Genomic DNA, 13,608 nt, shown 5'->3' on the forward strand with positions numbered 1-13,608 from the left:
ATCTACAGGATTTACAACTCCCTGTGTTGGTGCTACTGTGGCTTGAATGCGTGATCAAAACCAAGATAGTATTGTTTTAGTAGCACAACTGAACAAAGTTCTGGATACTTCACATTTGGTAATAGTTTTCAACTGTGGAAAGATCACAAAGTAACTGGAATATTGTGAATCAACCTGGTTAATAATACACCAGAAGTGATAAGATACGAGACTGAAAAGTCCCTGAGTCTTTGCCTTCCTTATCTCTTATCACTCTCCTTAATAGTTATAGTTCCAGATTAAGTAACCTTCCATATCATAAAATAATTTACAGTTTATTGGTGCATATTACAATTTAGCTTCCTATTGCCTTTTATTGAGCTTTCAACAATGTCAAAGGTCAGCTTTTTTATTTTGTCCCTTGTAGCAAGTGCTTTTCATTTCACAAGTAAGAATGTTGTTACTTAAAAAGACACTGATACTCACTTTCCTGATCAAGGTTTAGAGGAGGATAAACCAGAGCACAGAGGACTTTTCCATCTAGCAGACAGGATTAGAAGCCAGACACATTTTATTCAGGTAGCCAGACACATTTTATTCAGGTTACTGTGCTCTTCTCTGTGGCTTTTAAGAGCTCATTCCTCACCTCTGTTTCCTCCTCTGGAAAATGGAAAGAAGACTCAACCACGCACTTTCCTTGCTGTGGCTCTGCTAGTTAAATGTTTTTAAAGATTTAGGGGATGGTAAGTCTTCAGTGTTAATAATTAACCTGCCTCTCTGACTGTCCTGTGTTACTGTAGCTTTCACTTCTCCACTTCTACGTTTTTCTTTCATTGTTCATCCTTGTGACTCCCCCCATTTCTTGTTGTCACTGCAGTGAAGAACAAACATTCCCTGGCTCTTGGGGACCCTGCAGGGTTGTGTCAGCCCAAATAATCACAGAGCCTGGGGCTGTGGGAGCTTCAGCCAGGCTGTGGCTGGGCAGGATGGGCTTTCCTTGGCAGTCAGGGAAAACAGACATGAGCAACAGGGGCTGCTGTAGATGAAGGTGGGAAATAGTTCTGGTCCTGCCTTTCCCTTCAGTTTCTCTGCTGTGTGGGTGCAGCCAGCGTGTTTTGACTGCTTGGTTTCAGTTTGGTGAGATGGTGGAAGATAGAAGTTTATTTTTTTTCTTGTTATTTTCCTTATTTTTCCAACTTACTTGGCTTTGTTGGGGCTGGTAGTTGGTATATACAACACTGTGCTGTACCCCAGAGATCACAGTTCTGTTTTCAGTCCTTGTTTTACTGAGAAACATTCTAGTTGTCTTACTGGAACATGAAAACACAGTGCAAACTCTTCTAATTGCTTATGGCGGGTCTCCACCTGAAGAAGAAGCTTGAACTGCTCAATGACAATAGACTCATCCTCTGGTGGGAGATCCTGCACATATTTCCAAATCCTCTATCATTTAGTGAATTATCTTAGTATTGATTAAAAATTGTGGTGTGGGGCAAAGCATCAAGCAGGGGTTTAGGAGGATGATGGTAGTGTCTGATTCTCTGAATACAAAATTGGTGTTAATGAAAACATTTCTGGAGCCTCTGGAGTTAAGATCAGAAAGGGGAACAAGAGTTCTAAGTTTCAGCTGTTCTAACAGCAGATGGTTAACTTGCCTTCTAAGTCTTTACACAAATTGGGTGAATTCTCAAGACTATCCATGATCTTTCAAGCCATTCCCAATTTTTTTATTTTTTTTCACTCTAGGAAAAGAGTGATATGCAAATCAAATCTAGGGTGTGGAAAAGGAAGTATTTTGCAACAGTGAGAAAGTGTGAGTCAGAAATAGGACCTCAGGTTCCACTTGCAGCATTTTGCCTGCTGCAGGTTGGTTTGCTGGAAGCTGGGAATTCTGTCCTTGAGGCAGCAGGGAAGTGAACTGTTAAATGCCTCTTCTCTGGTAATCTCAGATGAAGTGCAGTATAGAAGTGCTTAGTCTTGACATTCTTCAAATTATCCCAGCAACACTGTGAGAAATAACATTATTCTGAGTTATCCTTCTTTGTGTTATCAGTATTAATTTCAGTTTCTCTGAAGTTTCCTGTTCTCTAATCTCTCACCGAACCTCGAGTTTTGTTTCAGCATTTCTCATGCATTTTTTTATTTCCTTCACGAGGAATTCAATTTGCTGCAGCAAAATAATCTTAGTATTGAAATAATAGATATATTAAAGTTGGAATTACCTTGGTGGCAATAAAGGACAGGGTTTTATTGCTTGCTTATCAAGGGGGGTTTGTGTTTATGAGTTCGCTGAGAAGTAAGTGCATTGTATTAGAACTAAATTTAACCTGGCTTGGTAACAACAGCACACATAGGTAATCCATAAAGACAGTTCTGATTTATATGGTAATAGTTTAAAGAAGTTTAAAAAAATAATTTAAGGGTTTAATTTTTTTTTTACTTGACAATGAAGTTGTCAGTAGTATTGATAAAATAGATGAGTAGCTATTTTTAAAGATTTCTCACAAAAAGAACACAAACAACAGCTAATCAATAGGAAAGTTCTTGTAGATGGAAAGCATTCCTAGTCATCTGAGGAGGAGCTCAGGCTGCAGCAATTTGGATAATACTGATTGAAATTCATCATTGTCTCTTAGGTAGAAATGAATGTTTCTTGTTCCAGACTGTACAGCTCAGCAAAATCAAGTGTTGTCAGCAACAGATTATAGGCCCCAAGTGTTTTATTCTTAGATCTTGTAAAAAGTAGAGGGAAGGAGCAGACCACTTTACAGGGTAATTTCATTTTTCAGGTTAATTTATATCTGATGAGCTAGAGCTTTTAGAAGGAGCAGTCACATATCAAGATTAGAAGCTTGGATTAACCAGAACTGTACAGTGTAAAGTGGTGAGTGAGTAGTTGGGCTGCTTCTATTGAATTCTTTAAAAGTCATTATTCACCTAGTTCTGTGATAGTACCGACAGGTGCTTTGTAATCTGAAAAACCTGATTTGAATAATAAAAATAATTAAAAATAATAATAATAAAAAAAAAAAAATCAAGAGGGTCATTTTCTTGTGTTGAGTAACTTCACCAGCCTTGTGCCCTGAAGCAGAGAAGTCTTTGGTTAGTGCAAAGATCAGCTTGGCAACTCAGCAGCTCAGCACCTGAAATTCTTCTGATCCTTTGCAATTTAGGGATTTTCATGTGTGAAGGCACTAAATAGCAATTGTTTCAGGTATCATCATGAGTAACCACTCAAGGCACCTGCTCCTCAGCCTCCATCTGGCTGCTGTTTATGTGGGTACTTCCCAGTGCCTCTGCTGTAAACCTGTGCATGGAAGATGATCTAATAATGATATCAACTGTTAAACAGCAGTTAATTAGGAGATCATTAATTAAGTTCATTTAAGTTACGGGCAGTAAGTTGCATCCAACTTGCTCTGTTTGAGGGGTCTGTTGTTACTTTGCCAGTAAGAGAGTAAGGCTGTGGTGTGGGACAGAACAACCACAGAAGGAGGAATAATTAATTTTGTGTGGAGAAGTGTGGCTTCTTGAAGGAATTAGTCAAACAAAAATGCTCACTTTTGCTTGGTTCAGAAATGTCCTTGTTAATGCAATGTGGCCTCACATTTTTAGACAACTCTCAGTAAAAGGGAATCTGGGTTATTTTCCATTTTGTTACACGGTGTTTGCTTTCGTTTGTTAATTCAGTTAACCAAATCACCATCAGCAGCAATGGTCTCCCCATGGTTCCAGTGGCTGTGCAGACACACCAGGCTCAATCCTGATGGCTCCTGACCTTGGTGTTGTCACTGGGCTGCAGGAGGCAGCACACAGGGGACAGGCAGGATGGGCCATCGACCTGCACAGGTGGGCACAGCTCGGGGCTGGGGTCGATGCTCTGTTTGTCCAGCTCAGCACAGCTGGGGAGGGAATTGTTTCCATATGCTCTGCTTTAAAGGCAGGCTTTTGCTTTCAAGGGCAGGCAAGGAGGAAGCAAATCTACAAAGTCTGAGCAATGTAGCTTTAATTAGAGTTGTACATCTTGATGGAGCACAGGTAAAAAGGAGGAGACCGTATGGTGTAACCTTTATTTTTGTTAAGTTCCCTGATAAGCCATTGATTTGATAAGAAATATTGCTCCATTGGCTGAGCTTGCAGGGTGCAGTTCCCTGATAAGCATGTGTTTACTATCTGCCATAAATGCCTGAAGTGACAGTTTATGGTGGGTTGGATTGGATGTTTTAAATGCTGAGTGGCTGCATCATAACTGTGCTTTCACAAGCGAGGTCGCTGTGCACTCAGGTTGGTTGAAGAAACAGGTTGAACTGGGATGTTGGTTTCTCCTTAGAGCAGAGCAGTTGGACCCAGGGTAATGCACAGCCCTTGCAAATACTATACCATAGGAACCCATTAGAACACAATATCCAGCCCAAATAACCTCCCAGAAGAGCCTTGCAGGAGGAACACAGAGATGATGTGTGTTTTGATACAAACTGCATGTCTTTTATGCCTAGATGATCACTTTTTTTCCTCTGTGGTAAACACTCATGCTGTCCAGATCTTGATGTCACCTCCTTTAGAGCAATATTCATATACACCCAGATTTTCATACCTGGTGAATCACACCACCACTGGTGAGTTTCCTTGATGTCAGAGACCCAATGCTTTCCCAGTCAGAGGTATGCAGGGATGAAAAAAATTATTAGTTTTCACAGTGTAAGAGAAAGGAAGTAACTCATCTCTCTTTGGCCTAGTGAAGGCTACCATGGTATATTTATAGTTCTGGTCCTACCTGTGCTGAGTAATTTTTCTGGAACTTGGGATATATTTTTTTCTGATTAAAGCTGAAGACATTCTATTATTTCTTTAACCACATTTAAGTCTTGTAGTCTAAACAAATTAGTTTTCATTTCACGTGTCAGACGCTGATTTATAGAGGAAAATGGGTGTTTGCATCTGGTTTGTCTCTTGATTCATTATTTTTTGATTGAAGAAAGGTTTTGAAATAGGTTTTAAAAGAATTTTCCATCTTTAGTGAAGGGATTTCTTGGGATTTGCAGCATCTGGTTGGGGTTTTTTTCCCCTGGTGTGCGTATATTCAAGAAATTTTGAATTCCCTTTCCTGATTTGGGAAGCTTAACCTGAGGGAACTGAGCAATTTCTCTAGTTTGCACCGTTCACTTCCTGTTCATATGAAGACAACTCCTCTGGCACACTCAGTGGTGGCACCACAGAAGGGACCTGGCCACAGGCTCCTCCAGGAGCTCTCCTCTGGTCACTTGGGTGACTTTGGTGGCTCTGCTGCTCTCTCTGCTGCACTTGCAGGTGCTGGGTGTGCCCAGGGCCATTGCACAAGAGCTGAGCTCTGCTCCCCAGCCTCGTGGGAGCTGTGGAAATCCCAGGGTAAACTCCTTTGGTTCTAAAGCTGCTCTGCCCTGTGCTGTGTACATAAATACTATTTGATTCAGGCAAGTTGCTGCTTAGCACTGGAGTCAGAGCAGTGTCTCAGTAGCTTAATATCACTTCTCTGCTCCAGCATAAAGAGAGAAATTATTAGGAATTGTGTCAAGGCAGTTTCTAGTGACCAGAGGAAATTGCATCAGATGGACTGATGCTTCTGTCCAGTAGAGGTAGCTGGTTTTGGTTTTGTATGTCATTTGCCAGCTACATTTAGCATGAGTAAGTGTTTTCAGATGTCCCATATATCAAAGTCTAGCCTGATGTCAAAAGTCTGTTCCAAGAAAAACTGTAGAAAGAGACACTGGATGTTCTGGCCAGTGAATGATTTTGGAAGATGAGCCATTGAGCTAATCCTGCCTTGTGGCATGTGGATGAGATGTTCTAGGTGAAAATCCCACGGGACTACAAAGAACATATTTCTACTGTGTTACACCAGTCATGCCAGGGCTGATCCTGCCTCGTGTTTGCTGCCTTTGATTTCCCTCTCCTCACCCACACAGCAGCTTGAGACAGATGTAGCCACTGCTCTTAAGGATGGACTTTCGTCAAGCTGGGGAAAATGGCCACTTGAATTCAGAAGGAAAATAATGATCCTTTTGATTAGGCAAGCTGGCGTTGGTGTCTGGGCTGTGCACACCGGAGGGGAGAGCTCAAAGGGCACCTGCCTGCAGCACCAAGCATGGCAGGAAGTGTGCCTGGCTGCAGGAGAGAAAAACTGCCCTTGTGTTTGGAAAGAACAGAGGAAGAGAGATTAGAGGTTAAACTGGAAAGGGTGTTAAAATATTCTCGGCATATGATGGCTGTAGCAGTGGATTTAAATTGCTGAAATTACCTTGTCAGGATGCCTTATCAGCTGCTGTTCTAGAGATTGTTTGGTTTAGATAAGAACTGGAGTGCGATAAACCTTGATAACAGTTTACAGATTACAGCTCTTTTGAAACTGCTGGCACTTGCCAGGGGCTCTGAGCTTCAAGAGCTACACTTGGATTTATTCCACTACTTTTTTTTTTTTTTTTTTTTTGTCCCCCCCACTTCTTTTCTTTCGTGTTTTTGTTTAAGTGCTTAAGCTGTTGTTTTAGATCCTCATTATTTTGAGCCATGCAGCCTCTTCTGAGCACTTCTGGTACATGTAGAGGAGGGGACCTGTGCTGAGGAGTGGAGGTGAATGCTGAGGCAGAGGAGGAGAACAAGGTACTGCTGCACCTCTTCCCATCCGATCCCATTTCAGACTCTGGGCTGTGCACAGTTTCACAAGCTGGGAGAATACAAAAGGCTGGGGTGGCACAGCAGGTTTGGGAGCTTTCTCCTGGGTACTTCCCCAAAGTTCCTGTAACAATCTGATAGGATTCATTGAATGGCAATGTAAAACACCAGCCCTTAAAAATCTACGCTGTGTTTGTGGCAGCACGTTTGTGTTCTTCATACTGTTTTTGACTGCATTATCTCTTGGGGGTTGTGTTTTTGTATTTGTTTTTTTTTTTTAAATAGAGACTAGTAACAAGCCTCCAGTTGAACTCATCCTGTCTGCATGCAATGAATGGGACAGAAACAGGGGTACAGAAACCAATGTGGTGTTTTTGTCTAGTTCTTATTGAAGGTGATTTATATGGTATGGCAGTATGGCTGTATTTTGGTTCTGATTTCCTTCTAATAAATAAGGCACTCAGCAGCTCTTGCACATCTGAAAGCATATGCTGCTTATTTTTCCAGAATAATTCAGATTGGTTTGGTTTTTGCGTAAATATAATTTGAAAGGAGGTAGCAGAGGAACTCATAAGTACAACAAAGAAAATTCTGAAGTTGTAGGACTATGGTTAGAAAATGGAAATTGAGGTTGAATTTTTGTGGTGGAAACCCTTTGTAGTGTTTGCCTTCAGATTTCTGCTCATGCTTATTAGGACTAATAGTAAAGCAGTGCATCCAGGCATTCCATCTCTACTCGTGTGTTTTTAGCCTGTCCAGCCAAAGGATAAAGCTAAAACATTATGAAAAAAGCACGAGGAAGAAATACTGCTGCTGTTGTGCATACCCGAAGATACTCTTGTCCTGTGGCTGTGAGTTGTGGTTCTGCCAGGAGCTGTATTCAACTATAGCTGAAGTTATAGAGAAGTAGAAGGTGTTGGTGCTTCCTTTCCTTGGTTGCTTTTGCTGTTGATCCAACCAAAGAGTCTTGAGATGTCAGGGTGGTTGCAACTCAAGCTTGCTTCTTGTAGTGTGCATGAATTTGGTTTTGCATTTTGTTGTGGTTTTGTGTAGCTCAGTGATTTCTTTTTTTTCCCCTTTAGTAGCAAATCTGGTGTGTCCCCTGTTCCACTGGTCAGCCTGTTAACAAAGTCTGCTCCAGTTGGCTCAGGCACAACGTGTTCTACAAAGTCCACAACAAAACTTTGGACCACATAAGTTTGACTATCTGGGGATATGTCAATAATTGCAACACAAAGTACCAGGGGAAACTGTACTCTGGAATAACCAGACTTTGCTTCATTGTTGGCTTTGTTTTTGTTGGGTTTTTTCCTTTGTTTTTAAGCTAAAGTGCATCTATTTTTCCATAATATGGGAGAAGCTTTTCTGGTGGTTGACTTACTGAATGTATGCCTGTCTGCACTGATGAAAAATGTCATCTAAAAGCCACCAGTAAGTGAAAGTTAAGGGATTGATAGTTCTCTGTCGGTTTTAAAATATCACTGCAGTTACCACCTGAATTCCTTAGGGTTGTAAAGGAGGCCTGTGGAAGAGGAATTTAGCAACAGATAAACCACAGCAGAAATAACAACTCCAAACTATTTGAGTTATCAAATCTAATCAAATGGTAAGAATGAACAAAATAAGCTATCCAGCAACCGAGATACTTAATGAGCACTGGTTTGGAGTCTTCTTAATTGTATTCAGGCACTCATGGGCTGTATTTGCAAGTCTGTGTTTATGACTTGAGACTGTACACTTTGTTTTTTCCTCTTAATGAAAGCTCAATATTTCTTTTGTTCCAGCAAATTTCAGAACTTAGAAGATGGTGCCAAATTGTCACATGCCTCACTAGAAAACAAAGGGCTGGCAGAACTGCCTTCCTAGGGGAAACTGGAAATATCCCAGGCTCGCTCCAGCCATGCTCTAATTTGAGGTTTAACGCTCTGTTAACATCAGACCACGGCTGCATCCCTCCAGTAGATGTGAGCTGGGACTGGTGAAAGCCAGCAGTCCCCGGGCTCTGCACAGGATGGGGATGGTCCCAGGAGCTTGGAGAGGACTTTCACAGGGAAAGCAGGGTAGCTTTTTCCCCCCAGGTCAAGCTGTGGGTGAGAGGATTGCAGAGGAAGCCCAAGTGAGCTGCAGCTTGGTCTGTGGTGGGGTGATTGACAGCCAGTTAATCATCCATCAGAAGGCTGCAGTCAGTGGCTTGGGTGAAAGTAGCCCTTGTGGGTCTTCCCTGCAAGAGGCACAGTTTCACAGAGCTCCTGTGGGCACAATCTCACTGATTCCTGTGTGAGAAGAAGGTGTCAAAGCCAAGGTGAGGCATTTCAAAGCATTCTTTGCAAAGCTCAGAGGTTTTGCTTTTTACCTTAAAGTTTCATTTTGAATCTCAGCTCCATTTCAGGTGATGCTAAAATTGAAACTCAGCCAGCTTTTCTGGGGTGGAACTTACCAACAAAGGTCTTGATGCTCACAAATGGTTTGCAGTGGGAAAAGGCAAAGATTATATCATTCTGCTGGTTCTTAAGAAGCGTCTTAGGGAGAGTTACAGTTCTGCAGCCACAAGAGCTAGATGTTTCTGCTCTATCTCCCTGTTGCTATCTGGTTGTTTCAGCTAGGACTTTTTACAGAAGAAGATCTCAACTTACTGCTTCCTTCAGCACATTCTGCTGTGGCAATTAGGAGGTAAACTCTGTGATTTGGTGAAAATAGTGACAAGACAGTGGTGTCCCTTCCTCTAGAGCCTGACTCTGAGTTACAATGATAATATCCTTGAAACTCTTTGTATATCCTACCACCAAAAAGGCAGTAACTCATTTGCACAAAGGTTTTAGTACAAGTCTCAGTGGTTGCTATGGGCCCTAGCACCACATGTGTCTGGAGGAAAGGGTGGTGACAGAACTGCATCCCCTCAGTTTACTTGTCTTCCACTGTGTGTATCTGTGTGTGAAAATAGAGCATATACATGAAGAGGGTCTAACTAGTGAAACCACAGTGCTGTTATGAAATGCATAGAGGCTCAGAAGTTACGCCTCTAAAGATCTGGTTTGTGACCTGCTGCTCACCTTTCCTCATGTCTCTTAAGACATAACAGTCTTACAGTAAAAACTAAATGCAATTACAGTGCTCAGAACAGCTTCAAAGTGGCCTGACTAATTTAGGGGTCGAGTTTGACCCCAGGAGCAGGTCACTTGCATGGGATGGCAGGCTTATATCTTGAAGATTATGACTAAACCACACCAATTTATTTAGCTACAGTGAAGAATTTGAGTTATTCAGGGTTGGTTTTTCTTTTCCTTATAACCTCTCAAGAAAGGCAAACTTTAAGCTACCACACACAGCTGGTGTTTCTAATAAGACACAGATGTGTTTTGGGATCTCTTCCCATCTCCTGCAACATTTAAATGTAGATAAATAGAACTTAATCAGCTATAAATAACAGCGTGTCATGCCTGTGGATCACTAACCTTCTCTGGGACTCCCACAGGACTAGGGTTAAGCTTAATTACTTCAGTCTACTGCAAACAACAGAATAATCAGCTGTTGGATATTGCATGGGGGGAAAGGTGGAGGGAGCATAAAGAAGCAAGTCAACATCCCTGGCCAGTGACTGGATACTCCAGTGCTCAGTGTAGGGTATTTGGAATGCTTCAAGACCAAGGAGCGTTCTTTTATTCCCTGTTTGGTTTCAGTGCATAGGAGGTTTAATGTCAGTACTACATCTGTGAGTGTTGTTTTAAAAACAAACTCAGAAGGTGCCTGTGAAGTCTTTTTTCCTCGCCTTAGGGATATCTTCCTCCCCTTGGGGATAACTGCTCAGACTTGCTGTATAAGAAGGTGGTGATTGTGGCTGTTCAGCTCTGCTGTAGATGAAGGCAAGTTATTCCTCTGTGGCTTTGCATATTGCTAATTTAGGAGGGCAGATTGGTATGTCTGGTCTGGAGTGTGGTGGCCGCCAGCCACAGGCAGTTCTCTTGGGCTGGAGGAGTCAATGTCTGTCAGCTTCCAGCACTGGGCTCTCTGTGTCTGGCCAGGCTGGCCTGCATGGGAATGTGTTACAGAGCTTCTGTCTTCTAGCAGCTTTCTGCTGGAGCAAATGTGAGGCAGATGGTGGTGAAACCACTAAGACCAATCATCCATTGCTGCTGGGTCCTGCTCCTCCTGTCCAGGCACTGCTCAGCTCTTTGCTCAACACACAACTTTGTTTCCACACCTTGGAGGGACCATGGGCATCACTCTTCCAAAGGAGAGGCCATGACAAGGGAAACTGTGATGTCCCAAGCTGCTCATTGTTGGCATTTGTACTATTGGTATTTTTGGCTTATGGCCACTTCTCTCAAGAGCACTGGTGAAAAGATATTTGCTGGACATTTTCCCCTGTTGGTTTCTGTTCTTGCCTGATCGTTAACAGAAATGGGGCTTGTTATTTCATTCCCTTTTCCCAGCTACAGTAAGTTGGTTTTTTACAGTAGATTTGATTTACAGCAAAGCTGTTTCTGCCCCACATACCTGCTCTCCAGTAACACAAATGTTGGGCTTTGCTGGGCCATGCCTTGGGTGATTCAGCCAGGAGCTCAGGGCAGTCCTTACAGCTCTCCTGAACAAAAGGGCCTCACAAGGGCTGTCTGGAAGAAAAACTGCAGTGCCTGGCATTCAGGGTGTGATTTGTGGTGTGGATTATATGCAGTTCAACTGCAGGGACTGTGGATTGGGCTTGGCTCAAAGCTCCATGGCTTTCAGTGTCTGCTGCTGTCCCTGCTCCGCTTTTCTTCTCAAAGGGAGAGCAGCTATTGGGTGTGCAACCAACACAGCGTTACCTCTTGGACTTTTTATCTTTCCTTGTTTCCCTGTAAGCTGCATTTCCTTCTTGGAAAGGTAATTAAAGGTTTTATGAGGGAGGAGAGCCATACCTGGAGGCTGTGGCAGAGCTGGCCCACGGCAGCCCTGCCACCCCTTCCCGCACGCAGCTCCTGCCTGTTTGATTTCCCCTGCTGCGGGCCAGGCTCCGGAAGACAGGGGAATATTTATTTATAAGCTGTCTGTACAGATGTTTTCGTTGTGGTTTGCGGTGCATTGGTGCCACTTAGTGGGAGGAGAATTGAATTGACAGCTTTAACGGTGCAGGGGAAAACAAGGAGAGATGGGTTTCATGTTCCAGCCCCCCTCCATCTCCCAGCTGTATTTATGCAGTCTAAAGACAAATCCAGATCTGCTGCTGGCCACAGACTGTGCTGGGTTTGGGAGCTGGCTCTTGGCTGAGTAGTGCTGGCAGGCTGGACAAGCACTGACCCTCATCCCAACAGGAAAGCTGCATGGAAAGCACTGCAGAATATTAGGCTAAGTAGGCTTTGCTAATAGAAAAAGCTAATCCAGCCATGCTTTATGTTTAGCAGGTTTTGGCAGGCTGAAAAATTGTCCTCTCTCTGTTACGATTTCCATTATTTTAGGTGTAGCAGGAAGGATGATGGATCAGGATGGCGTTAGCTCTGATTCAGTTTTGGAGGAGCCAATCTATACAAAATGTTAGCAGTGTTTATTCAAAATCATTTAACTAGATTTTGTATTGATTTCCCCACAGAAAGGCCTGTGGGAAAAAAGAAAACCCTGTGCTGTGATATTTATAAGCAGTCTATTCTGCTCCCCTAGATAAATGCTTTATGTTAACTAGTGGTACCTGGAAATAGGCTCAATGTCTGCTGTTGGCAGTCGTGGCCATCAGCCACATGTCCCTGTGAGCCTGGACAGTCATGGGGAGAGTGCAGAGGAGGACACTGCACTCAAAAGGCATTGCAGCATCCTCTGTTGTGTGTTTGGTGTTCTACCTTGTCAAGATGCTCCAGAACATCTTGTGTTTGATGGGTATCGATGTATTTTTGTCTTGTGTAGGATGGGACACTTCAGGCTGGTTTTACCTTGAGTTGAATTGAATTACTGAATTGGTTTTTTTGTTGTTTGCACATGGGCTCCTTACCCCGTTGAGTCATTTCTCTGTGTTCCTCATGGAGTGGTGCATGTCCCTGAGCTCCAGGGACTCTGTGCTTGCGTTTGGAACCCCTCCATGTGGGGAACTGCTGGCTAATTTTAGTGAAATTTCTGGGCATGGAACAAGTTCCACTTTCAGTCCTTAAGAAAACATGCTGTGCCCCTAGGATTGTGCTTGCTGGCTTTAATCATACCTGCTGTGGCTTTAGCTGATCATGTTACCCTGAGCAGGAAAAGCAGCCCTTGGAGAGGCTGGCACATCCCAGCTGTGGAGATGTTTCCATGAGCCTTCAGTGGCTCCCTGTGCTCGCTGTGGCTGGGACAGGAGGCAGATTAAAGCAGCTGTGGGTGAGTGTCCTGGTGTCACCCCTGTGCAGCTCTGCACCAGCCTGACCTGTGCTGCCTGCCTGTGGCCATTCCTTCCCAGCTGGGCAGCTGCCAGCCTGGCAGCTCCTGGCTGATGCTCCTGGGGCACAAACACTTGGATCTTGTGCCTCGTTTGTGCCTCTCTTGCGCTCTCACCAGAGGGCACTGCACAACACGTCGCAGCCTAATAAATAACCTCTTAACCTGCTTAGCTGCTTTATGCTCAGTGGCATGTTTTACAACGTTACCTGGAGTCCTTGAATGCTGGTTCCCATGGCAACCTGATATAGCATTTTTATTCTTTATTACTATCACTGTTTTATTGCTGCCTTGTTCAAATGCGCTGTCATCTTTATTTTGCCTTGGTGTGTGCGTGCGAGCCGCAAATCTGTTTCTCAAAATTATATTATTAAACCATTTAGTGAATTTAGAAAAAGGGTGATGATCTGTCACTGTCGATTTAATATTAAATGGAGAGGCACACCATAAATGGAAACAAGCTAGAAAGAAAAATAAACTAGCGACTCAAATATTGATACAGACAGCTTAGGATGTTTGGTGGAGGTGCAAATAGTTGGATAAAAGCAAATTAATAGAAGAAATGCAGCTTCTGTAAGGGAATGTAATAGTCCTAATTTGCATGAGCAGGCA

At 43.1% G+C, this 13,608-nt stretch overlaps 1 protein-coding gene across 17 annotated transcripts in view; it reads left to right on the forward strand.

Moving 5' to 3' along the window:
- The window catches only part of FBRSL1 (fibrosin like 1), a 505,935-nt gene that overhangs the window by 177,250 nt on the left and 315,077 nt on the right, over positions 1–13,608 (forward strand). Inside the window, exon 1 of one of the 17 annotated variants that reach the window (XM_083874224.1) lies at positions 6,169–6,612. The exons of the other annotated variants lie outside the window; for them this stretch is intronic. The gene's annotated coding sequence lies outside the window, so the exon portion shown is untranslated. Of the gene's footprint in view, positions 1–6,168; positions 6,613–13,608 lie in introns of those variants that run through there. 17 annotated transcript variants of the gene reach the window in all.

This window comes from Zosterops lateralis (assembly GCF_965231275.1).
Source record: "Zosterops lateralis genome assembly, chromosome: 17".
Classification (NCBI taxonomy): domain Eukaryota; kingdom Metazoa; phylum Chordata; class Aves; order Passeriformes; family Zosteropidae; genus Zosterops; species Zosterops lateralis.